Here is a 25,801-nt window from a genome sequence, read left to right on the forward strand (position 1 = left end):
CTTCTCCCCCTCTTCCCTGCTCTGGGCTGCCGGGGCTCCAAGGAGTCCCCCCAAGGGGCCTTTTCCGCTCAGCTTCGCAGTTCTTCCTTCTCCAAACATCTCCCCAAAAAACCCAATCCAGGCACCCCCCAGGAGACCTGGCCCGAGCTCCCCCTCCCCGCTCACCTGCGGGATGGGGGGCGATGATCCCACAGGTGGGGGCTGCGAATTCAGGCAGGGCTGACCGCGCGCTTCTCTCTGCTCTGCTTGATCCGCCCTTGTCCCTCCTCTTCCTCTTCCTGCCGCCCCTCCTCTTCCATCCCCCCTCCTCCTCCTCCTGCCCCTCGCTATCCCCACCTCCTTCTCCTCTTCCATCCCTCCCCTTCCATACCCCCTCCTCCTCCTCCTCCCCATCCCCACCTCCCGCTCCTCCTTCATCCCTGCCCTTCCCTCCCTCCTCCTCCTCCCCCAGGAGCAGCGACACCCTCGGTTCCCGTTCCCGCAGCCCCGGCAGCCCGCGGCAGGAGCGGGGATGGAGCCGGGACAGGTCGGGACGGGCAGCGCGGGGCTCTCGGCTGCTCCCAGCCGCTGTTCCAGGGGGGAACCCGGCCCGGGCCAAAGGAGAGGCAAACTGGGGAAACTGGGGGCTGCACATCCAAACTGGGGCTGCCTGGGGACCCTGCCTGGGCACTGCCGGCCCTTGGGGCTCCTCTCAGGAGATCAGGAGGGGGGAACGCAGAGAGGGCTGGGGGATGCCAGGAGTGGCTGCACTGGGAGGGACTGGGCTCTGCTGGGACCTTACTGGGACGGACTGGGACTGTTCTGGCTTTGTCCTGACACCATACTGGGATCATACTGGGAGGGACTGGGATGGAACTGGTTAGTACTGGGATGAACTGGGATGGACTGGGAGGTTACTGGTTTGGGGTTTGGGGTTACTGGGAGGGGATTGGGAGGTACTGGGATGGACTGGGACATTACTGGTTTGCACTGGGATGAACTGGGAGGGACTGGGAGGGACTGGGATGAACTGGGAATGGGGTTTGGGGTTACTGGGATGAACTGGGAGTTACTGGTTTGGGGTTTAGGGTTAGTGGGAGGGGATTGGGATGGACTGGGATGAACTGGGAGTTACTGGTTTGGGGTTTGGGGTTACTGGGAGGGGATTGGGATGGACTGGGATGAACTGGGAGTTACTGGTTTGGGGTTTGGGGTTACTGGGAGGGGATTGGGATGGACTGGGATGAACTGGGAGTTACTGGGATGGACTGGGGCCATACTGGGATGAACTGGGAGGGACTGGGAAGCCAAACTGGGGAAACTGGGAGAGACTGGGAAGCCAAACTGGGAGGGACTGGGATTGTACTGGGAGGGACTGGGAATGGGAACTGAGCAAGCTGGGAGTTACTGGGAGGGAACCGGGAGGTTACTGGGATGAACTGGGAGTTACTGGAACGTTACTGGGATGGACTGGGAGGGGATTTGGGCTCACTGGGATGAACTGGGGCCATACTGGGGCGTTACTGGTTTGAACTGGGAGGAACTGGGAGCTCCCGCGGGGGGGGGGCGGGGCTCCCTCCGGGCCGGTTCCATTCCCACCCGCGGGGGGGTGGCGGGGGGGGAAGGAGCCGTTCCCTCACCATTTCCTCAGCTGGGCGCGGCGCGCTGCGGGACTTGCGGGCGGCAGCGGAGCTCGGGGCGGATCCCGGCGCTGATCCCGGTGATCCCGGCGGGATCCGCTCCCCCTTTCCCCGATCCCGGCACCCACCGGAGCGGCGGCGGCGGCTGCGGAGGGCGGCGCGGGGGCTGCCGGGAATGGCGGCGGCTGTTGCGGGCGCGGGGCATGCCGGGATACACCGAGGCAAACGGCGCGGCGCCATGTTGTCGCGCCGCGCGGCTCGCTTTACGGCAGTGTGGCGAGGTGAGGGTGTCGCGAAGCGGCAGGCGCTGTTTGCTTTACGGCGGTGTGGCGGGGAACATCTGGAGAACCTCTGAGAACATCTGGAAACGGTTGGGAACGGCTGGGAACGGCCCCACAGGAGCTCCAGAGGAGCTCTATCCAGAGGCACCTGGGAGCCTTCAGCAATCCAGCCAGCAACGCACAGGCAGGAGGACACGGATGGCGCTTCCTGCCTGGGACAGGGCTTGTGGCAGCAAAGGCCTGTGCCAAAGCACTCGGGCAGCTGCAGCGGGAGGCAGGAGAGCTGGCAGCTCCGTGTCCGTGTGTCCCCGTGTCCGTGTGTCCCGTGTCCATGTGTCCCCGTATCCGTGTGTCCCGTGTCTGTGTGTCCCCATGTCCGTGTGTTCCCGTGTCCATGTGTCCCCGTGTCCGTGTGTCCGCTGCCCGCTGCCCTGGCTTGCTTTGCTTGCTTCTGCTTTTGCCTTTGCTTCCTAGTTAGGTTACCTAAGCAGTCCAATTCTTTCCCTGGCCTGTTTTTTTTCCTTTCCTCTTCCTGAATACCATCCAACCTGCTCCGGACTGGGATCTCGGAAACACTGAGGAACAGACAAGAGTTTCTTGTTTTAAATAGAATGTATGCATAACCATGAAGGATATATGAATATGCAATAGTGTAGTTTTAAGGGTGATTCCTTTGTTCACAAGGTATGCTTGTTGTGGCTTAAGTGCCCGAGAGCTCCGGGCTGGAGCGGAGGGGCTGCGGGAGGAGGAGGAGGGACAGGAGGAGCGGCGGGAGCAGGAGCGGGAGAATCCCGCCGCTCGCACCGCCCGCACGCCGGGGCTGCAGCACCCCCTGCCCCGCCAGCATCGCCCCAGCCCCGAGCCGCAGGGCAGGGGGAGGCCGAGCTCGCCCCGGCTCTATCGAGGGGTCTCCGGGAGGATTTTTCTGGAGAGCGCTCGGAGCCGGCAGATGCCGAGCCCCGGATCCCTCCGGGCTCCCCAAGAGGAGCTTTTTCGGGGGGAGAGGAGCTGTGATCGCCCCTCGGAGGGTCCCGGGGGACCACGCGGGGCTGGCCCGGTGCTGACAGGGCGGGACATTGGTTTTGGGGATCCCCGTGAGAGCCGGGGCTGCGGAACGTGGGACCCCCGGGGCGGCAGAGGGGAAGGGGCGGTACCGGAGCTGGGGGACCCCCGGCAGCCGGAGATGAGGCGGGGACGGGACCCCTGAGTCTGGCAGGGCCTGTCCTGGGGTGACCTCACGATGCTCGAACCCCCATTGGTCCGTTTGGCCCCGAAATGAGTTCTGCACCTTCAGGGCTGGTTCTGAAAGCGAAGAGGGGGAGGAAGAAGCGCGCAGTTTGTTTTCAGGAGCTGCACTCACCCCTCCACATTCCGGCTCCTGGGCTGCTGAGATGCCTTAAGGAGCTGGGACAGAGGCCAGACGGAGCCAAGAGGAATAAAGTGGATATTTATTGAAGTGCCTTCAAAGGCCACACCCCGGCAGTACCGGAGCCATGGTCGGGGCTCTGCCCGGATGGCTCCGAGATGGAAGCAAAAGAGGGCTTGGCTATGAGTTCTCACATTTTTATAAGTGTTAGTGCATTTGCATACAGGATTTAACTGCCCAGTTAATAGCTTCCAATTATGAAGTTTCATTCTCCTTGCTTGCCTGCCCTATGCTTTTCCTGTTGTTTGTGCTTTGGGCCTGAAGTTTGAAGAGATTGTCCTTGACTCTCCAGCTAGAACAGGATTGCTTTGTCTTCACCACCCTGTGAAAAGATCCAAGGAACACTTAATCTAAAGCTAGAAGCTGCACACTGAAACAGAACAGAAAAACTTAAACCTGAGGTATCAGTTGTCTGCCAACAGACAGCAGGACAGAGCTCTCCTTTGCTTTTAGTTAGTTTTTAGTTTGCTGAGGCAGAGAAGTTCTCTGGGCTGTGGTTTTTCTTTTTCTTTGGAGCTGTTTAAACCTGCTCTGGACTGAACACCAGAAGAGCACCGGCAGCTCACACCTGTGGCCCCCCGGGCTGGGCCTGGGCCATGGAGGGACTGATCAGAGCCTGAGTGAGCCGAGCTGCAGCCCACGGAGGGACTTTCTGAGTTTGTCATCTCTTTTGGAGCAACAACAGGTTTTATTGTTTAATATTGTTCATGTTTTGTGCTGGTGAATGCTTTGCCTGTTAAATAAACAGGGTTTTTTTTTATTTTTCTCCTAGGAAATCTTTTCCCAAACTGGTTGGGGGAGAGACCACTTGAATCTGCTTTCTAGAAAATCCCCTTTGGGGGTTTTCTCCAAAACTTGCCCTAAACCAGGACAGGGTGATGGGGAGGGGGTGACCCCCAAATGCCTGGACTGGGGGGAGGCTGGAGAGAGGGACCCTTGTACTGCAAAACCCCCCAGCATCCCTAAGCAGGACCCTGGAGAAGGGGGATCCCCAGGACCCTCGAGGATCCCCCGCAGCCCTGAGACGGGGGACACCAGAACCCCAGAGAAATGAGAATGGAAATGGGACACTCCTGGTGGGTTTTTTTTATTAACTCGTGATTTTTGGAGGTTTTTATGGACACCTGGAGACTTCTGGAAATGGATTTGGGCAGGAGGAATCCCCACCCCAAGGTGTTCACACCTTGTTTTTCCCCACACCAGGATTTCCCACTCCCAAACTTTGGCTGCATGGAGGAGGAGGCTGCGAGGAAGATGGCCAGGACACTGAGGCAGGTGAGGAGGAAGTCAGTGCCCCTTTCCCTCGCTTCCATGGGGCCCCACAGTGTCCCAATGGTCCCTTGCTTCCAAACGGCCCTGACATGTCACAATGCCCCCTTGGTGACACCAGGCCCTGAAGGGTCCCAATGGTCTCCATGGTACCATCAGGCCCCACAGAGTCATAATGGTCTCTGGGTCCATGAAGCCCCACGGTGTCACCATGGCCCCTTGGTTCCATGGGCTCCAGTGGTGCCACAATGATCCCCTTGGTTCCATGAGGTGCCCACAGTGTCACAGTGATCTCCATGGGAAGGGAAGAACCAAGCCCCAGTGTGGCAGGGACAGCCACCAGAGGCCAAGGCCAGCCAGGCTTGATGGTACTGGCAGATTGTGGCTGGGAGCAACCCTTGGATATAGGGAATTTTAGAGGTGGAACCCCAATTTCAGCCATTTCTGTGAAGGATGGTTCTTTTCCATAGGAAGGAAAGCACAGACCTTGTGTTTCAAAACAGAAGAGGAGAGACGTGGCTCCTGAGAGGCTGAACCAACCAGACCTGTTTGTCCTGGCAGCTTTTATCATATGGAATTTGGGAGGAGGAATTTCAATTTTGACCATGGACCCCTTGAGAAGATAGAAGGTTCGCTTCCATTCGAAGGAAGGCACAGAGCCCCAGTGTTTTGAGGCAGGTGAGAGGCAACTCCCAAGAGGCCACGGGCAGCCAGACCTGTCTGTCCTGGAAGCTTTCACTTGGGAGCAATCATTGGATATACAGAATTTTGGAGGTGGAATCCCAGTGTTGGCCACGGGTGCCTGGTCAAGATGGAAGGTTTTTCCCTATAGAAATGAAAAACACAAAATCCAAGTGTTCTGGAAGAAGATGAGAGGTGGCCACCCTTAGGCCGAGCCAGCCAGGCCTGTCTCTCCTGATACTTTTCATCTAGGGGCTGTCCTTGGACACAGGGCATTTTGGAGGTGGAATCTCAATTTTGGCTGTGGGTGCCTGAACAGGAAGAGGAGTTCTTTTCATTAGGAAGGAAATCACAGAGCCCCAGTGTTTCAGAGGCAGATGAGTGCCAGCCCTCAGGAAGCCAAGGCCAGCCAGACTTGTCAGTCCTGGCAGCTTTTGTCTGGGAGCTATCCTTGGATATAGGGAATTCTGGAGGCAGATCCTCAGTTTTGGCCATGGGTGCCTGGTCGAGATGGATGTTTTTTCCCCATAAGAAAGAAAAGCACATGGTTCCAGTGTTTGAAAGGCAGATGAGAGGTGGTCCCGAGTGGCCAAGCCAGCCAGAGCTGTCTCTCCTGGCAGATTTCATCTGGAAAAAATCTTTGCAGTTAAGAAAATTTGCAGAAGGAATCCCACTTTTGGCCATAGAACCCTGGAGGAGAAGGACAGTTCTCTCCCATAGGAAGGAAAGCCCAGAGCCCCAGGGCTTCAGGGGCAGATGAAAGTATCCCTTGACATGCCAAGGTCAGCCAGACCTGTCAGGTGGTCCCCAGGATGCCCAGCCAGCCAGACCTGTTCCATGTTCCCTTGGTTCCATGCACCCCACAGTGTCACAATGGTCTCCTTGGCTCCATGAGGCCCTGGAGTGTCACAATGTTCCCCTTGCTTCTGCAGTGTCACAATGGCCCCGTGCTTCCATGAGGCCTTGCAGTGTCACAATGGCTTCGTGGTTCCACAAAGCCCTGATGTGTCACAATGGCCCCTGGGCTCCGTGTGTCCTCGCTGTGTCACAGCGGCTCCTCTGTGACACTGCGGCTGCACAAGGTCACCATGGACCCTTGCTTCCTTGGGGTCACCGAGTTCACAATGGTTCCTTGATCCCATGAGACAGCACAGTGTCACAATGGCCCCTTGGTTCCATGAGGATCAGCAGGGTCACACAGGTTTGTGACATTTGTCCTTGCTGCCCCTCACATCCCCCTGCCCCACAAACAGCCCCGAGCCACCCGTGAGGGACAGGCCCTGCTGTGCCAGGCTGGGCTCAGGGCTTGGCCTTTCTGCTTCCCCCAGCCAGCCCAGGCCTTGCTCAGCATTGCAGTTCCCTGCTCTGAGCCTTGGGCTCCCTGCAATCCTGGCCTCAAGGATCTGCTCTCACCAGTCCCTGGGGAGCCTTTGGCAGTCCCTGCCCTCACTGGGGCCCAGTGATACTCCAAGGGACTTGGAGTTTTGCTCCTGACTCCTTGAGCAGCTTCTTCAGCCTTCTCTCAGTGCCTGAGGGTTCTGGACTTCACCCCAAATCCTCCATGGGGATCATTAAAGAAAAGGAAGCCCTTAGGGGCGCTTTGTCTTCATTCAATCGTCTGCAAGTCTCCAGGGCTTGTGCAGCTGATTTGAGTCAATTTGGAGTTCTTGTAAGGAGGAAGATTTCCAAGTGCACCTCATGACATTTTTTCTTTAATCAAGTGAGTATTCTCTTATTTTCCAGTTCAGAGAAGAGCTGATAGAAGCATTCCCCAGGTGATCTTGACACTGAAGTTCTCCTTAGGAGGTCTGGGCATGTACAAGAATGAGTCCCCTGAGGGCTGACCCTGTTCAGACAAGCTGCTCCTCACCCCCAGCCTCACCATGCCTGACATTGCCCACCTGGCACTGACATCCCTGTGCCCTGCAGCAGAACCTTGTCCCTGAGCTCTGCAGCTCCATGTCCCAGCCCATTGCACCGTGTCCCACCTGCTCTCCTCAGGGCTCTGCCTGCACACAGGCCCAGTAGAAGTTTTCCTCTTGGGAAAGAAAGAAGGGAAAAGCCTGAGCAGGTTTCCTAAACAACAAACCCCACTCAGGAGACACCTGCTCAGTACAGGCTGCCTGGAATGGTGTCACCTTTCTACAGGTGACAGTGTGACCAGAAATGATCTCTGGAAGCAGAATTCTCTGAGTCTCCCAGTTGAATTCTCTGTCCCACTCCTTTCCCTGGATCTCTGTTTCAGATGGAAGCTGCTGGTGCCATCCTCACCTTTAACCTCCCTCTGGAATGCAAACAGGTGTTCCCAGGTGTGTTAAGCAGGATTTGCTCAATGTTTCTATAAATCTTTTGTGTCCCCCATGGAAGGAAGAGATCATTTTGGCACTGAGGGGGTGACGTGGAAGCAAGGAGACAATTGTGACCCTGGGGTCCCATGGAACCAAGGGGCCATGGTGACACAGCAGGGCCACGTGGATCCAGTGGTCCATTGTGACACTGTGGATCCAAGGAGACCATGGAGACACCCCCAGAACCTCATGGAACCAAGGAGTCCATGGTGACCCAGCGGGGCTGCATGGAGCCAATGGTCCATGGTGACACTGCCCATCCAAGGAGGCAATTTGGACACTGCAGAAGCTCATGGAGCGAGGTGGCCATTGTGACACTGAAGAACTTCATGACACCAAATATCCATGGGGACACAGCAGGGCATCATGGAACCCAGGAACTGCTGTTGGCAGTACGGAAACTCCTGGAACCAGGGGCTGTTGTGGCACTGCAGCACCAACACAGCCGCTGCACCTTGTCCCCTGCCCTGCACAGCTCCTTGGGAGGCACGGCAGGAGCAGCACCCTGGGAGCCTCAGGATTGCCCCTCTGGGATCCATGGCACACACTCCCAGGGGCTGGAATTCCAGTTCCCAGCCAGGAAAAGATGTCCCTGCCCTTGAAGGCAAAGCTCTTATGGAAGAGCCAACAGCCAAGTGGAGCAAGATCTTACAGTGACATTTCACTGCCAGCCTTCATAACTTCACCCATGGTTGTCGTAGCTCATGGATTGGGAATTAAATCAGGGCAGTGCCTTTGGTGGGAGCTGCCCTGGGTCAAGGGAGACACTGAGAGAGAAACAGAGCAGGCAAAGGAAGGCAGGAGAGAAAGGAGGTGTTTTGGTTTGGAGAGACAGGTGTCTGCTAAGGAAGGCAGGAGCCTCCCCTGAAATGGAAAAATGTAGACTCTTTCTTTCTGAATTGTTATCAATTTGAAATTAAGGGGGGCTCTCAGGTAAAAATATGGGAGCAGGAATAACAGCTCTTTATTAGGGAAGAAAATTAAAAATAAAATCAACAATGAAGTAAACTAAAACAACACTTAAAGAGCCAGAATACAACCTGACACTCTGTTGGACAAGGTGTTGGCTGCAGTCCAATTGGAATGGTGGCTGCAGTCCTCCAGGAGTGTCAGGTGTGGTTCTCTTGGAGAAGTGATCCAACAGAAAACAGTGTCTTCTGAAGAGGCAGTAGAAGAGGCAGCTGTTCCTCTGAGAAATCCAGCCCAGAAAAAGCTGTGTTGGTGGGCCAGAATCTCAAGACTAGATGCAGGTAGGAATGCTTGGCTCCTCCCTCTGGGTGGAACATCTCACAATGGGATGTTACAGTTCTTATCAGTCATGCAGTGACATTCAATAGCCCATTATCAGCAGATCTCTCCCCTGAGGGAGGATTGATTGTGGAAGAGATAAGGAAAAACTGCCCACTTAACACAGGACAACTGCCATACAGATGGGAAATAGAACACATCTTACTTTTCAGTCTGGGGCAGGAGGTCACAAACAAAATCAGCTGAGAAGGCGGCACTCTGAAAAGCAAACCAGAACTGACAGAAAATGAATGGGACAGAAATCAATAATTCTGAAAGTTTTATTTACTATCAAAATAAATCACACCCACCCAGCCCCACACAATCCTGATCCCACAGCCTCAAATTTGGATCTCGCTTCTCCCAATCTCCTTCCAACCCCATTTAACCCTAAAGGCAGAGGAATCGAGTAATGTTGGAATGGGACAGAGATGGGAACCAGCCATTTTGAGGTGGGATTGAGTCATTTTGAGGTGACAGACAAATCCACCTTGGCTTTTGGAGTGCAAAGATATGGAGAATACTACATATATCCCCCAAGAACCCACAAATCCTCCAGAATATGTTCCCAAACCATAAATTCCACCTCAAATACCTCTCAAATGGTGGGACTTTTGACATCTCTGGTCAATACTATTTTTAGTCATTTTTCAGGTGTTTTTACGTGATAAAGACAAATCAGAAGAAAATTAGGGCCAAACCAAAACCAGAGACCTCTTGAGCATCCCCCGAGCACTGGACAAAACAAACTTGGAAGAAATTAAACTTAATCCTCCATAAAATGCCTTGGGGAAGATTTGCTCTTCCCACATGTCTCTTGTGATGGAAACACAAAGAAATCCCAAACATTAATAGACCAACAACAGAAGCAATTCTGTGGCAATTCCAAATTTCATCACTTCCAGCACAGCTCTACCTCAGATGCTGGCAGGTTTCAAAAAAGAAATATGGAAATTTGGCCCAATACAGATTATTAAAAGGAAGGGAAAGCTCTGTGGAGCTGTCACAAAGGTGACGGGAACGAGAAAATAATGATTCTCATATTTGGAAAAGCCCCCAAGCCTGCGAATTCACTAATTATTCAGGAGTTTAGCTACTTGAGCTGGGCTTCTTGTAGGACTTTAGTAGCCTTGTGTTCCTCACCTTGGGGTGACTGATCCTGGTCAGTTTCACTGGTATGATTTGCTCCCTTTCCTCCAGTGACTTTAACGAACTTTTCAGGGAAGGACAGGAATATATTTTCTTTACACTGGCCACCCACAACAGCCATATTCCTCATAAGTTCTCCCAAAAGTTGCTCAGAGGAAGCTGCATCCAAGTTTCTAAGAGTTCCTCCAGAAAGAGGCAGAACCTCCTCAGAGGAGGGACCCATGCTGTTGTCAAAGGCACTTGGGGTCAGACAACAGTAGTGCCATGAACTCACTGTGCAAATAAATGTTTCAAGCTGGTTAATAAAATTGTTACAGAGATGCCTCTGCCCCAACTAAGGTGCAAAGGTCACCAAATTTAAGTGGATTTTATTGAACAGTAAAAGTGAGGTAGAGAGAGAGATGGAAAGAAAGAGAAAAGGGGGGAGAGCAAGGGAGTGACAGGGACAGAGATCTCCCCTGTGACAGGGCAAGTGTGACATTATCCCCTGTGTGCGTGTCCTTCCCAGGGTGGGGGTTTTACACCTGAGCCAGTTTGGGTAAGGGGGGTGGTGTTCACCCCCCACCCCGAGCAGGGATGGCCTCACTGTTTCAGGTTACAATGTCAGATGTAACCAAAAGTGTTTTCAGTCACCATCTCCATAAACTGTTATCAACAGGTGGGGCAGTGTTCTTTATCTCTTCCATGGCTCAGCCCTGATAACGCCCTCCAGGGGCCATCTTCTGTTAATGGGCCATTGAGTGTCACTGCAGGACTGATAAAATTACATCATCCCATTGTGGGATGCTCCGCCCAGGGGGAGGAGCCAAGCATTCCTACCTGGATATAATCTCACCCTTGCAACACCACGACCACCTTGCCTACTGGATTCCCAGAGGACAAGAGCTCCATAACCACCACTGGACCTTCAGAGGAAGACCAGACCCTTCTACAGGATCACCGCTTTGACAGAATCACCTTCATCACTCCAGCCGGACTGCAGCCACCATTTCATCAGACTGCTACCACCACCCTGAGCAACGGGGTGTCAGGTTATATCCTGACTCTGTGAGTTTAAACCAGTGATTCTGTATCATTGCCTTGATCCTACTTTTCTTATTCAATTGTCATTCTGGCTTAGAGTCTCCTCCTGGTTGACCTTCAAACCAGTACAAAACTCAATGTGCTCATCCCTTGTTTTCCTCCCAAAACAGAATTTCCCGTACCCAAATATTCGCCAGATGGAGGAGAAGGTTGCGAGGAAGAGGAAGATGCCCTGGGACACTGAGGCAGGTGAGGAAGAAGTCAGTGCCCCTTTCCCCCTCTCTCCTGTTCCATCTCCCAGCCCAGCCTGGCCCCCGGCTGCAGGACAGCCCCGCTGCCGACGCTCTGCTGCCGGGGATGCACTGGGGGGATCTCCTTACCCTTCCTTGTGGCACGGAGGCGAATCCCATCCTCTCCTTGTCCTTCCTACCCCAGAGCAGGAGCTGATGATGGAGACCAGGAAGGACAAATCTCTGCAGCACAACCTCATGGAAGAGGCCGATTTGAGCAACTCCACAGTGCGGGAATCCAACAGGGAGGAAAAGCCCCGGAGATCCCAAAGGAGGAGGGGCTGGAAACCCAGCCCAGGGTGCTCTGAGGAGGAAAGGCCCACTCTGGGTCGGGAAGGTGGGCAGAGCTTCCGCCAGAGCTCGGAGCTGGTGGTCCCTGAGAAGCTTCACGATGGGGAGAAGCCCCACAAGTGCTTGGAGTGTGGGAAGAGCTTCAGGCAGAGCAACAGTCTGAAACGACATCAGATGATCCACACTGGGGAATGGCCCTACGAGTGTGGGGAGTGTGGGAAGGGCTTCAGCTGCAGCTCTGCCCTTGTAGCCCACCTATGCATCCACACTGGGGAGAGGCCCTATGAGTGTCCTGAGTGTCAGAGGAGGTTTCACAGAAGCTCTGCTCTCCTTGTACACCAGCAGATTCACACGGATGAGAGGCCCTTCCGCTGCCCTGACTGCGGGAAGGGCTTCAAGCGCAACTCCACCCTTGTCACCCACCGGCGCATCCACACTGGGGAGAGGCCCTACATGTGCCCCACATGTGGGAAGAGGTTTCACAGCAGCTCAAAACTCTTCCTGCATGAGCAGATTCACACCGAGGAGAGGCCCTTCCTGTGCTCTGACTGTGGGAAGGGCTTCAAGCGCAACTCCACCCTTGTAAGGCACCGGCGCATCCACACTGGGGAGAGGCCCTACATGTGCCCCACATGTGGGAAGAGGTTTCAGAGCAGCTCAAATCTCCTCCTGCATGAGCGGGTCCACACCGAGGAGAGGCTCTTCCTCTGCTCTGACTGTGGGAAGGGCTTCAAGCAAAACTCCACCCTTGTAAGCCACCGGCGCATCCACACTGGGGAGAGGCCCTACGAGTGTCCCCAGTGTGGGAAGAGCTTCACCCAGAGCTCTCACTTGACCAGACACCAACGGAGCCACCCGTGAGGGAAGCCCTGTGAATGCCCCAACTGCAGGAGAAGCTTCGTGCACCGCTCCAGCTTAACCCCCCATTGAAGAACCCACATTGGGAAGAGCCCTGGTGATCCCTGTTACCTGTGATCCATGCTGGGAAGACACCTGTACCTTCTCCTGCCCCTGCCAATGACCTTATGTGGGATTGAAGAACATGAGGGTCTGGCCATGGCCCTGTCACTACATTCACTCCCACCTCAGGTCATTGCCAGGGGCAGGAAAGGGACTCTCTCTCTCTCTCTCTCTCTCTCTGAGAAGGTTGTCCTTTCCAGGCAGGAGGAGACACATGGCCAGGAAGATACAATTGATGGTGATGTAGTTTCCCTTGTAAATAGTTTTTCTTATCCCTTCTGTTGTCACTATTTTTTCTATTCCTGTTTGTTTCTTATCTCGTTGCTGTTCCCAGTAAACTGTTCTTATCCCAGCCTGGGATCTTTCAATTTTTTTCCTTCAGTGGAAGGTGGGAGGGCAACGAGCACCAGCGGGGTTTTAGCGAGAGCAGGAAATTGGGAAATCCCATTCCTGAATCCCGGCCTGTGGAAACCGAGCATCCCAGCTGGTGCCAGCCCTGGTGGCCATGGCAGCAGCCTTGGGAGCGGGTCCCTGGCTGGGGCTGAGGGAACCTCTTCACTCTGGTGCCCAGGGACAGGAGTGCAGGGAGTGGCTGCAGCTGAGTTGGGGCAGGCTTAGGTTGGATCTCAGGGAAAGGTTTTTGCCCAGAGGCTGCTGGGGCACTGCCCAGGCTCCCCAGGGAAGGGTCACAGCTCCAGGGCTCTCTGAGCTCCAGCAGCGTTTGGACAGCGCTGCCAGGCCCAGGCTGGCAGTGTTGGGGTGTCCTGTGCAGGGCCAGCAGTTGGACTCGAGGATCCTGATGGGTCCCTCCCAGCTCAGCCACTTCTGTGCTTCTGGGATCCCATGATCCTGGGAATGGGATGCCAGAGGTTGCCATGGCAATTGTCTTGGTTTGGAAAGACAGGTGTCTGCTAAGGAAGGCAGGAGCCTCCCCTGAAATGGAAACTGTAAACCTCCCCCCTCCAAATTGTTATAAATTTGAAATTATGGGGGCTTTTTCGGCAAAGATACGGGAGCAGGAATTACAGCTCTTTATTAGGGAAGAAACGAAAAAGATGTAATAAACAATGCAGTAATGCAAAACAACACTGACAGAGTCAGAATACAACCTGACACCCTTTTGGTCAGGGTGTTGGTAGCAGTCTAATTGGAATAGTGGTTGCAGTCCCCCTGGAGTGGCAGGTGTGGTTCTGTTGGAGCAGTGATCCTGTAGAAAATGGTGTAGTCTTCCTCTGAAGAGTCAGTGGAAGAGGCCGCTGTTCCTCTGGGAAATCCAGTGCAGAAAAAGCCATGCTGGTGCTCCAGAAACTCAAGATTATATCCAGGTAGAAATGCTTGGCTCCTCCCTCTGGGCAGAGCATCTCCCAGCGGGATGTTATAGTTCTTATCAGTCGTGCAGTGACATTCAATAGCTCATTATTAGCAGATGTCTCCCCAGAAGGAGAATAGGTTGTGAAAGAGAAAAGGAAATCTGCCCTCTGCACAACTGCCATAGAGATGGCAAATGGAATACATATTGCCTTTCAATCTGGGACAACATGTTTCACTAATGAGTGGATACATCTACCACAGTGCTAATGACCATGCATATTTCATTAATGAGCAGATACAAAGATAACCTTTGGTTGGAAGGTTCATCCCGAGGCCACCTTTGGCTCAGGGCCTGCTCTTCAGGCCTCACTCAGGGCTGTTGTCCAGGCCTTGGCACTTCAGGGATGTGGCTTAGTGCTGGGCTTGACACTGCTGGGTGACCGGCTGGACTGGATGAGCTCAGAGGTCTTTCCCCACAGAAAGGATTCTGTGATTCCATGATTCCATCTGCTGCATTCAGCCAGGTCCATGTTAGCAGCATTCATTTGCTCAGAAAGTCTCCTCTTGCTCAGCTCTTGAGGCCTGAGGCTTCAGCTCCTTCAGCTCCTGGTGCTCAGCTGCTCGTGCTGAATGAGACGACTTGAAGAGAACAACACAGTCCATTCAATTCCTTCTGGAACACAGAGAGGGGAGGCCGTGAAAACAGGAGCATTGCTTGGTGTGGCCTCCTCTCTGCCCTTGATGCCTTTCAGCCCTTTGAACCAGCCAAGAGCTTTCTCCAAGGGTGCAATGGAGCAGCTGCTCCTGCTCCCAGGTCTGGCTCTCTCCAGTCTCTGACCTTGCCTGACTGTGTCCCTCTTGCTGTGCCCTCTGCTCCCCCAGGGCTCGGTGGCTGCTGCCCAGGACTGTGGGACTGGCACATCCCGTGGTCCAGACCCTCCTTTCTCTGCCCTTGGATCTGCCTGGGCACAGCAGCCGTTTCCATCTGGAAGCTCTCCATGGACAGGGAGTCCCCAGCTCCGTTCCTTGCACAACCTCCAGGAGCCCAGGGCTGCCATCTCAAGACCCTGTTGGCACTGGGGGCTCCCAGGTAGGCACAAGTGGGGCAGCAAAACCAGCAGGGAGCCTGCGAGTCTCTTCCAGCCCTGCCTGCTCAGAGTTTGGGCCTTGGAGCCTCAAGTGGCCAAAGGCAGCTGCTGCTGGTCCCTCTGTGTGCCCCGTGTTCAGCCGTGCTGCTCCATCAGTCTGTGCCCAGCAACGGGGAAAAGCCTCAGCCCTGCAGGGCCAGGAGCTGCCGGGCTCTGCCTGAGCAGCTCAGCCAGCGGGGAGGGAGCTGCTCCCCACGGGAACCAGGAGCAAAGGACACTCCTTTTATAGAGCATGTTTCTAGTTAAAGGAAAAATAAAAAGTAATAAAAACTATATAAAATGTGAAAGATAAATACAAAACCCAAGTGTGTAGTGAAAAACTTCTCTAGCTTTGGATTTAGAGGTAACTGGTCTTTTGAAAAAGAGCACTCAGTTATTTACTTGTGAATGTGCTAATGGCATGGATCCATCTTGCTGACCTCAGCAGCCTTTTTTAATCAATTTTTTGGTTTGTTTCCAACATTGTTGTTTTAAATTGTGGTTGAAGGAGGAGGAAATTGCTTTGTGCCCTTCCAGCTCCAAGCAGGACTGGGAATCTAAACTCTGCTAAATCCCAAACCCTTCAGAAGATACCCTTCCTTCTCACCCTGTGAATGAGCTGCACATTCCCGTTGAAACTGTCAAGGGTTTCTTAAAGACAGAAAATCCCTCTTACAGCTTTTTGGCCTGGTTTGGAAGTGCAGAAGGGCACTTCTCCATCCATCAGTTCCAGACTGCGCTGCCTCAGGAACACGGCCCACTTGGCAGGTTCAGCCTATTTGTGGCACTTCTAGGGGAGGAAGAAAGTGCAATTGCACAATTCCAGCCAAAAAGGAATGAAGAGTGGAAAAGACAAAACATCTTGGAGAGATCCAGGCTTTCAGCTGGGGCTGTGGAGAGTTTTGGTCCTTGCCAATTGGATGTGTGTTCCCAGCTGCAATCTCCTGGCCTGCAGGAGAGTCTCACTCACCTGCCAAAGCAGAAAGCTTAGGAACTGTGCTCGGAATAGGCTTGTCTGATGCAAAGCTGTCAGAGCAATGTGAGGGCAGAGCCAGCCCAGCTGTGCCCAGGGCAGAGCCCAGCAGAGCCCTGGCAGAGCCCAGAGCAGCCTCAGCACCCGCAGAGCCCGGCTGCAAGGAGAGAAACCAGAAAGCCCCGTCAGCTGAAGGCTCCTGTCCCCTTGTCCCAGCCGCCCGCGGTGCCCAGGCCATGCTGGCCGTGCCCAGAGCTGTGCCCAGAGCTGCCCATCACTGCTGCCTTTGGGAGCAGAGCAGGAGGGCAGGACATGTGCCCAGCCTGCAGCCAGCCACGGCACCTCCAGCCCTCAGCAGCTGCCCAGAGCAGGACGCTCCTGTGCTCGCTGCCATCTCCCCAAAGCTCTGATCCCACCATCCCCAGCAGACCGGACCCACCTCATGCCATCCACCGCTGGAAGAAAAGCTGGTCCCAAACGATGCCCTCAGCCTTCTCCAAGGGCACGGCCCATCCACGCCGCAGCTGCTCCCAGGCACTTCCTGATCCAGACTGGACCCTACCTGGAACAGGTTTTCCTCTAGAAAAACAAACAACAAATTATTGAAAATAGATTACAGACAAAAAGGGGAAATAAGAAAAAAATTTAAAACTCTGATCTCTGTCGGGGGCTTAAGGAAGGCCCAATCCCTCCATGCCAGGGAAAAACCCACCATGGGTGAGGCAATCCCAAGCTTTCTCCCTTCCCCTGCACTGCCCCCATGGTGATCCCAAAGCAAACAAGGGCAGTGGAGCAGCTCAAGCTCTTCCCTGCCTGCAAAGCAAAGCAGCCCCTGCACAGGCTCTGCAGTCCCACCTCTGCTCCCACCATGGGGGTTTGTTTTTGTCGGGCTGGCTGCCCCAGCCCAGCCCCAGCCCGGGGCACGGTGGGTGCTGGGGGCTGTTGGCAGGGCCAGGAGCCCACTCCCATTTCGTACCCACCCCAGCCCATGCCCCCAGCCCTGCCAAAAGCAGCCTGGCAGCCGACTGAAGGATCAGCTGCATCCGCCCCAGCAAAGGGGGAACTTTTGATTCCCAGCCAGGCTGTGCAATGCCCAAATCTGAGAGCACTTCCCTGGCTGTGGACGCATTTGCAAATTCCCTGTGCATCCTGGCTTTGGACAAGGTGCCAGAATCAAAGCCCATCATCTTCAGCCTGCCGGAGACCAGGTGGAGCAAGAAGTTGTCATCCTTGATGTCGTCCTCGCTGTCCCCAGCAGCAGCAGCCCCACCTGGTGCAGCTTCTCCAGGGACTCCTTCTCCTTCCCTGGGGTGAGCCCAGGCTGTCAGGGCTCTGCACAGGGCCCCAGCTGTCAGGGAACCAGGACAAGCACAACCAGCTCGGATGGCGGCCACCAGTGCTGGGTAGAGCAGCTCAGCTGCAGCACAGGGGCTGCGTGTGCCCCCCCATGACCCCTGTGCAGCGACAGAGGCAGGACAAGAACACACCCCCACCCCCACACCCCTCCCTTCGCCCAAGCCCTCCTCCTCCTCCCTTGCGGCGTTCAGCCCCCAGCTCCTCCCCTCGCAGCTCCAGCAGCACCCCCGGCCCCCGCCCCGCTCCGCACGGCCCCGCAGCCGCGGCCACCCCCGCACAGGGCAGCGGCAGCGGCGGGGCTGTCGGCTCCGGGAAACAGAAACCGGTCAGAGACCCCATCCCCTGCTCATGGCTCCAGTTATTTGTAATGCGAGAGGACAAAACCCGAGGTGGGAGCCCCTTTCTTACGAGAGTATAAGGGAGCTCTGCAAAACCAAGCGTGAATTTGGAGAAAGGAGCGAATTTTTTAAGAGCATTTTAAAAGCTACTCTAAGTTCCAAAACACTTGTCCCTGCTGATTTGAGACGTCTTTTTAGCTGTTTGCTCCCTCAATCTGAATTTAAGATGTGGGAACAAAATTGGAAAAGGTTGGCAGGGGACCTCCTTCCAGAAATTCTGCAGAATCCCACTTATTCCACAGATATAGAGGATGAAGAGATCACTTAAGAACATCTGGTGGGTGAGGATGATTGGGACCAAGCTGAAAAGCAAGCAGCAGGCATTCCCAGACCAGTGTTAGACCTGTCCAGGGATGCAGCAGAACGTGTGTTTTTTAACATGCCTTCTAAAGAACCTGTCATTTCTTATACCGCTTTAAAGCAGTCTGTTGCAGAGCCGTTCATGGATTTTGTGGATCGAGTGAGAGCTTCAGTCGAGAAAAGGGTGCAAAATCCAGAGCTCCAAGATCAGCTCACACTAGAAATTGTCCCCACAAATGCAAATGAAGCCTGTCAGCGAGTCATCATGGCCCTTCCAGCGTCTCCTCCACCCACACTCGATCAGCTCATTGAGGACTGCACGAGGAAAGCCACAATAATGACAGAGGACTCGGTGATAAAACCATGGGAAAAGGTGGTTGCAGAAGCAACGGCAACCCCAGAACCACCAAGGGCTGCAAGGCCCCCTTCACCCAAACGCTGATGCTATTTCTGTAACCAAGAGGGACGTATCATAGGCCAGTGCCCCTTTAGGGGGGCAGTGCCTTCACAAGGGGGGAAAGTGGGAGCGGGGGAAATCTCCAACCAGCAAAACAACTGATTGGGGAGCGCGGTCCTATCCCGCGTGGTGACACAAATGGGGTGGGCCAGAGCGTTGTGGCCAGAGCTGCTGTTCACCACATTGTGCCTAGTGTCAGCAGCCAAGCTTACACCACTGACAAGACTGAACCTTACCGATTGAGACTCACTAAACCTGTTCGTTTTTCTAATCAGGACTGGCATTTCATCACAGCAACAGCAGAGCTGCTGCCCCGCATTCGGAACTGCGAAACTCACAGACGGAATGATCTACTAAACTACAAGTACCTTCTCAGTAACAGCAAAAATGGGTCCATTCCAGGGGGCTGTTTGACCGTGTTCCTATTGAATACAGACGGAGTTCAGCAGAGGGATGCTTCTGCTCCCAGAGCCTGGCCCCAGCACCCCTGGGCAAGCAGGGGCTGCCCCAGTGGCACACGGGGTGACCCACTGCCCCCTCACCAGCACTTGGTACTTGTGTACAAATTGGGGTTGGAAAAGAAGCCAATGGTGTTGGAAGAGGGCAGCGGAAGCCCTGGCAAGGTTTGACCGTGCCGTGCTGGGGAAAAACCCACCCAGTGCTGGGGAAAAACCATGCCCTCATCCTCCCTGGTAGCATTTCCCCAAGAAATATTATGAAGCCAATGCAAACAAGGGGAGCAGAGCAGTCATAGCTCTTAGGGAAGGTAGAACCTGCCACAGGAAAGCAACTGGTGCCACAAGGAGTGGGTGGCATCAGGCAGCTCTGGGGAAGCCCCTCAGGAATGCTGTATCCTGAGGGAACACTGCTGGCCTTGACCTGTTGGCACCTGCAAAAGCTTCAAATCAGCTGCCTCAGCTTCCAGGGCCTCTCTTGGCCAACATCCTGACGTGGATGCAGGACGGCTGCCAGGCCCTGCTGGGACCCAGCGGGACAGGAGCGGCTGTCTCGTGTCCACGCAGCACCCGTGACACAGCCAGGGCCATCCTGAGAGCAGACAGACGCTCACGGGCCAGCAGAGAGGAGCAAGGAGCCCTGGGAGCCCTACTCCCGCAGGACGCTCTTGCCAGCACCTTCCAGGCCTCTCCGCTGTGCACACAGCGCTTTTCATGCCTGCTCCCAACAGGCTCTGGAAGGCAGAGCACAGCCTGGCTGCCTCTGCCACCAGCACAGCCCAAACACAGGCAGAGGAAGAAGCAGCAGGGGCTGTTTTGAGGCCATGCCCAAGAGAGACTGGAAGGGTGCCCTCCCTCTGCTCTCACTTGCTTGGCTTTCTGACTGGCTCTGAGCCTGGAGCTGCCATTCCTCACTTGTGGGCACCAGAACCACAGCCGGGATCCTGGCACTGCCTGACAGCGCTCCGGGCACTGGCAGGGTCGTGCGTCCCAGTCTCGGGCACCGCGCTGCTGCTTCCTTTGCCCTCAGGCACACCCAAAGCTCCCTGCTAAGCCCAGATGGTCGCTGGTTCTGCCCTCTCCCTGATCCTGTGCAGGGATGGAGCACTGCTGAGCTTTCAGGAAGCTATTCCTGAAAACTTCCAGCATTCCAAGCTCCTTTGCCCTCTGTGGAAGCTTGCCATGGAATCCCTCACAGCTGCCTTCAGAGCCTACTCAGCTTGGCTCTTCCAAATTCCAGGGGCTCCAGGCTGCTCAGCAAGATCTGCAACTCCACAGGGTTGTGGAACTGCACCTTCAGCACAGGCACCTCTCCAGCCTGATCTGCCCTCGTTCTGTGTGTGTGTGCACAGAACACGGCGTGGAAGAGAACAGCAGCAGGGGCCTGTGTGTCCCAGGGCCCAAGATTTGCGCCGCTTCAGCTCCACAGAGATGCAGGTAAGGGGGAGAAACCAAACTGTTTATTAACGGAAGGGAAAGGGAAGGGATGAGATGGGGGCCAAAAAAAGGGAATGGGCAGCGTTTGAGGGCTGGAGGGAGGGAGCTGTCAACAGGGAGGGGGAAGGCAGCGGCTATGGGAGCTTGCAGCAGGCACAGCTGTGGCCAACATCAGGTGTGCCTGGAGCTCCAGTGACATTGAGTCCTGCTGCTCTCTTCACTGTCTCCTGGTACTCTGCTTGGGAGCCTGGTTCTCTGAATCCAGCAGATGACCTTAGTTCTGCACATTTTTTCAAAATATTGCCTGAGTTTCCAGGTCAGTGGAGGATGGGCTGTCATCTTCGCTCATGGCTTGAAGGGCTGGAAGATAGATAAACTACCACAGTCAGACTCCAGGGGCTGTGAGACACCACAGAGATCTGTGTAACATCACAGGGGCTGCATTAACATCACAGATCCTGTGTGACATCACAGAGATGTCAGTGTGACATCACAGAGATGTCTGTGTGACATCACGGAGATGCCAATGTGACATCACAGAGAGCTCTGTGACATCACAAAAAGCTGTGTGACCTCATAGGGTCAGTGTGACATCACAGTGATGTCCAAGTGACATCACAGAGAGCTGTGTGACGTCACAGAGACATGCGTGACATCACAGATGTGGCCATATGTTGGTGAGCGTGTCGCGGGAAACAAGCTTCATGCTGTCATGATCAACAAGTTTCAGTTTATTGGAGTCGATTACAGTTTCTTTATACAAGCACTAATTAGTTCATACATATTGCAAAAGCGAAGCTCAGGATTGGTTACCTTTCTATTAACACATATATCTCTTTGCGATAAGCCTTGCAATTACTGTTTCTTTATACTTGATTACTTTACTGCATACTAAGTAATATTTCATTTTTAATGAGACACCTGTATGCTCAAGGTTGTTAGGAGATGTCTGTCTCTCAAAGTTGTTAGGAGATATCTGTTTCTCAAGGTTGTTAGAAAACATCTGTTTCTCAAGGGCATAGTTTTCATGCTACAAGTCACGTATTCTCACACTCTCATCAACTTAACCCTTTCATGTCCCTTGTTGCGCAGCCATTCTTCAGCTAAACTCTCAACACTTCCCCTGTTTTCTGTAGAAGCAAGCAAGGATGTGTTCCATTTTTGTTCTATAATTAACATTAAAGTCCTTTGCAAGCACTGAAATATACACGGCAATACAAGCATTAAAATCACTATAACTAACAATCCTATTATCATAAACTGCAAAAGGTGTTTAAGCCACCCCGTAATTTTCCATGATTCAAATGATAATCCAAAAAATGTATCATCCCTCTGTAACACCTGAACATGTTGCTGCAAATGCTGAATTTTCTTGTGAATAGATTTGGAACTATTTTTCAAATTCATACAGCACATTCCTTCGAAATCTTCACACCCATGCCCATGAGCCAATAATAAAAAGTCAATAGCTGCCCGATTTTGCAATGTTGCATGTCTTACGGTATCTATGTCTGTGGCCAGTAAACTTAATAGCTCAAACGTGGCATTGGCTTGCTTGCCTACCCAACATTGTAACTCTTCTAACTGAAAAAGAGCATGTCCTGCAGCAAGGCCGGGCATAAAAAGAGAGGCAACCACTTGCTCCGCGCGATTAAACAAATTGACATTATCATCACAGGAAGCATCAATGGTTGAGCGCTTTCGTCGTGTGGTGGTTACCTGGCTGGTATTGCTATATAGGCCTAGCAGAGTGCTCTGGCTAGGGAGTGCTATTGTGAGACGCCCAAACGTACAAGGGCCTCCGGTGGGCCGTTGAGGAATGCCGCTGAATGCTCTGTCCCCACAGATTAAAAAGATTCCGGGTGGCAATCGGTGAGGAATTGTTGTACCTGGGGCTGGGTCTGTTTCTTTTCGAGCTATAGAGTGACACCAAAAGGAGTGATTTTGCCAATTTTCCTGTTGCGGGGTAATATTCGTTGAGAGTGTTATATTACACCAAGCACCGTTGCTTTCATTGCAATCATATTTGCTGGAGTTAATATACATGCATGAGGCAGCATGGAGTGAGCCCAATATCTCTAGCTCATCGGGCTTGCCACTATAAGGTAATCTATCATCCCACGAGTCATATTCTTCAAGGCAGGAGCTAATATTGTTTTTACAGTATCTGGCCGTTCGGGTCGTGACTAAATAAGAGTACTCTGTCTCATTAAGTGGTACGCCAATAAGGCAGGTATGGAAGGGGGATTCAGGCTGGGCTAAGGACACACAAAAGTCTGTTCTATTTAGCTGTCTTGCTAATGAGATCCATACGTTCTGCCTAGGAAATAAGGAGTTAATGTTGGGATGTTTTACCGTAGTAGTTCTTGCGACGGTTATTAATTTTAGTAAACCTACGACAAGTATAATCCCATTGATTGGGTGGCACCTGCCACTGAGTTGGTATACGAACTTCATGACCACAACAAGAGTCTAAAATGCATGAGCGTCTGTCTCCTAATATCTTTTTGACTATGTGGCGTACCTGCCACGCCAATTTTCTAAGCTCTAGATCCTCCCTGTTTTCTATTCTGGCTATACTGTTCCTTATAGTATCTCCTGTTAACGCAGTTAGTGCTTGCTGCGGCGTTTCTCTATGCCAGGCAAAATTACAATTAAGGCACCAAAGTCCGTTGCTAAGAACCCGTTGGAAAACCCACCAGTTGCTATTACAGTTCCCACAATAAATTTTTACCCACGCTTGGTGATTATGTGCAAAGCAAGCTAAGCAAGCAGTTTGGCAATGGCGTAAAAAGTCTCTCTGTAAAACTGGGAGAAGCGTTTCAGCTACTTCTTGTGCAGTTTCGTATAAAAACTTGATATTAAATTCCTCTTCAACTTCTCGCAGGATCGGTGCCAGCACTTTCTGCAGACAATATTTCCTCCTCTGCTCTGGACTGTTCATCGATAACTGCTGGTCGCGTCCACCTTGCAGGAACCCACAAAGTGCCTGTTGGTGTAGAAACACATAAGTAGCCTCTGCCCCAGTATACAACCTTAGCTGGGCCTTGCCAGATTCCTGTCTTCGGGTCCCGATACCTGACCACCGCTTCAGGCCCAGGCTGTTTCAGCGGGGAAAAATGTGAAATCACAGGCGGCACCTCGCTGTTTCCAAAAATACATAAATGATTAAGCACAAACAAACATTTAAGTAGTCTATCCTGTATGCTACTAATGTCAGAATATTTTTCCAAATACTGTTTAAGGGTTCCATTTGCTCTTTCCACTATTGCTTGTCCAGTAGGTGAGTTGGCAATCCCTGTAACATGAGCAATGTTCCAAAACTGCATGAAACTAGCTACACGCTTGCTACAGTAGGCTGGACCATTGTCTGTTTTGATTTTCTGTGGGGTTCCCATGACAGCAATACAACTGTGCAGGTGCCGTTCTACATGTATAGCCCGTTCGCCAGTCTGTGCAGTAGCCCATATATAATGACTATAAGTATCTATAGTCACATGGACATACTTAAGGCGGCCAAAGCTGGGTACATGAGTAACATCCATCTGCCATATTTCATTAGCATGCAGGCCCCTTGGGTTGACTCCCACACCCAGACCCATGCCTCTGTTTTGATTACTACAAATTGGACAGGCTTTGGCTATAGCTCTAGCTTCTTCTAAGGGAATCTGAAATTCTTTCGACATGCCTTTTGCATTCTGATGGAAAATAGCATGGCTTTCCCGTGCTAATGACTGCCTAGGAAGTACTGTTTGATGAGAAAGCGAGACTGGCTTATCAGCCTTGGCGTTTCCTTCTCCTAACCCTTCGTCCCATTTATGACTACAAACATGGATGACCGAATATGGTTCAGTTCTAATTCTGAGGGCACGTTTTAGTTGAAGAAACAGTTCATAAAGTTGCTGATTCTGTACTTCTCTGATAGTAGCATCCTCAATCCTTGATACTACCCCCACAACATAAAGCGAGTCTGATACAACATTCAATGGTTCATGCAAGTTAGTTACAGCCCAAATGACTGCCAACAACTCCAAAGTCTGCAAATTGTCCTCTGATGTTGCCTCTAATATTTGTTGATGCCATTGTTGTCCCTTTTTCCAGACTACTGCCGCCTTCCTGGAGCGTTTTCCAGCGTCTGTGAAAGCCGTAGTGGCATCTGGAATGGGCCTGTCTTCTCTGAGGGGTTTCTGTAGCCAGCTCCATTCTCCTAGCCATCGCAAAGGTTTCGGTATAAGGGGACCAGTATTGATTTGTGCTGCAGACGACAATAATGCTTCAGCCAGGGCTGTGGAGTTTAAAAGGTATCAATCTAACGTGGCCTTTTCTATGGGCAGATTAATGTCCGTTGGTTCCAGGCCACTGATTTCCAAAATGCGGATGCGTCCTTTTTTGATCAGCAATGCCAAATTTTCGATTTTTGAAGTTATAGTTTTTCTTTGTTGCAATGGAGGTGACAGCCATTCCGGTACTGCTGTCTCCCCTGTTTTCTCTAACTGCTGAGTAACAGCTCCTAGTAGGTGGTCTTCAGTATTCCAAATTGTAAGATGCAGGGGGAGATCAGGGTCAATCCTTGTGACAAATCCTGTAGATATGCAATGCATAATTTTCTGAAGTGCATCTTGCTGAGCTTGGGTGAGATGAACAGGGGCACAAGGGTCGGTGCCTTTCAGTAGCGGACGCAATTTGTCTAATAAGATATTAGGGATGCCGGTGACTGGCTTCAGCCACTGTAGGTCACCTAGAAGCTTTTGGGCCTCATGCAATGTTGTTATTGATATTTGTATGGACAATTTTTGAGGCATAATCTTCTGTTCTGTGATTGTCCCCCCTAGATACTTCCAAGGGGTTGACATCTGAATTTTGTCTGGAGCTACTACCAAGGAAAAATCTATTAGGATCCTTGTGGCATCTTCGATTTGTGAGGCTGTAAAGGGTTCTCTTTGAGCGAGCAGGATGTCATCCATATAATGGTAAACAATGGTAGCAGGCATTTTTCGTCGTAGTGGTTGTAGTGCAGCATCGACATACAGTTGACAAAGTGTAGGCAAGTTGCGCATACCTTGTGGCAGAACTGTCCACTCAAATCTTTTGTCAGGTTCTCCATGGTTAAGGGCAGGAAGCGTAAATGCAAACCGTTTGGTATCATTAGGATGCAATGCAATGGTAAAAAAGCAGTCTTTCAGGTCTATTATAAGGATGGGCCAGTCTTTTGGTATCATAGCTGGGTTAGGCAGTCCAGGTTGAAGCGCTCCCATGGGTTCCATTTGATTATTTACTGCTCTCAAGTCGTGCAGCAGCCTATACTTTCCAGATTTCTTCTTGATTACAAATATTGGAGTATTCCAGGGACTGGTGGAGGGCTT

At 52.7% G+C, this 25,801-nt stretch overlaps 2 protein-coding genes across 2 annotated transcripts in view; one reads left to right on the top strand and one right to left on the bottom strand.

The window, feature by feature from the left end:
* LOC140680909 (uncharacterized) overlaps window positions 1-25,801 on the top strand; it is a 692,735-nt gene that overhangs the window by 596,671 nt on the left and 70,263 nt on the right. The window lies entirely within an intron of this gene.
* LOC100226816 (uncharacterized) overlaps window positions 1-25,801 on the bottom strand; it is a 1,189,242-nt gene that overhangs the window by 91,412 nt on the left and 1,072,029 nt on the right. The window lies entirely within an intron of this gene.

This window comes from Taeniopygia guttata, chromosome 30 (assembly GCF_048771995.1).
Source record: "Taeniopygia guttata chromosome 30, bTaeGut7.mat, whole genome shotgun sequence".
NCBI classification, from domain to species: Eukaryota; Metazoa; Chordata; class Aves; order Passeriformes; family Estrildidae; genus Taeniopygia; species Taeniopygia guttata.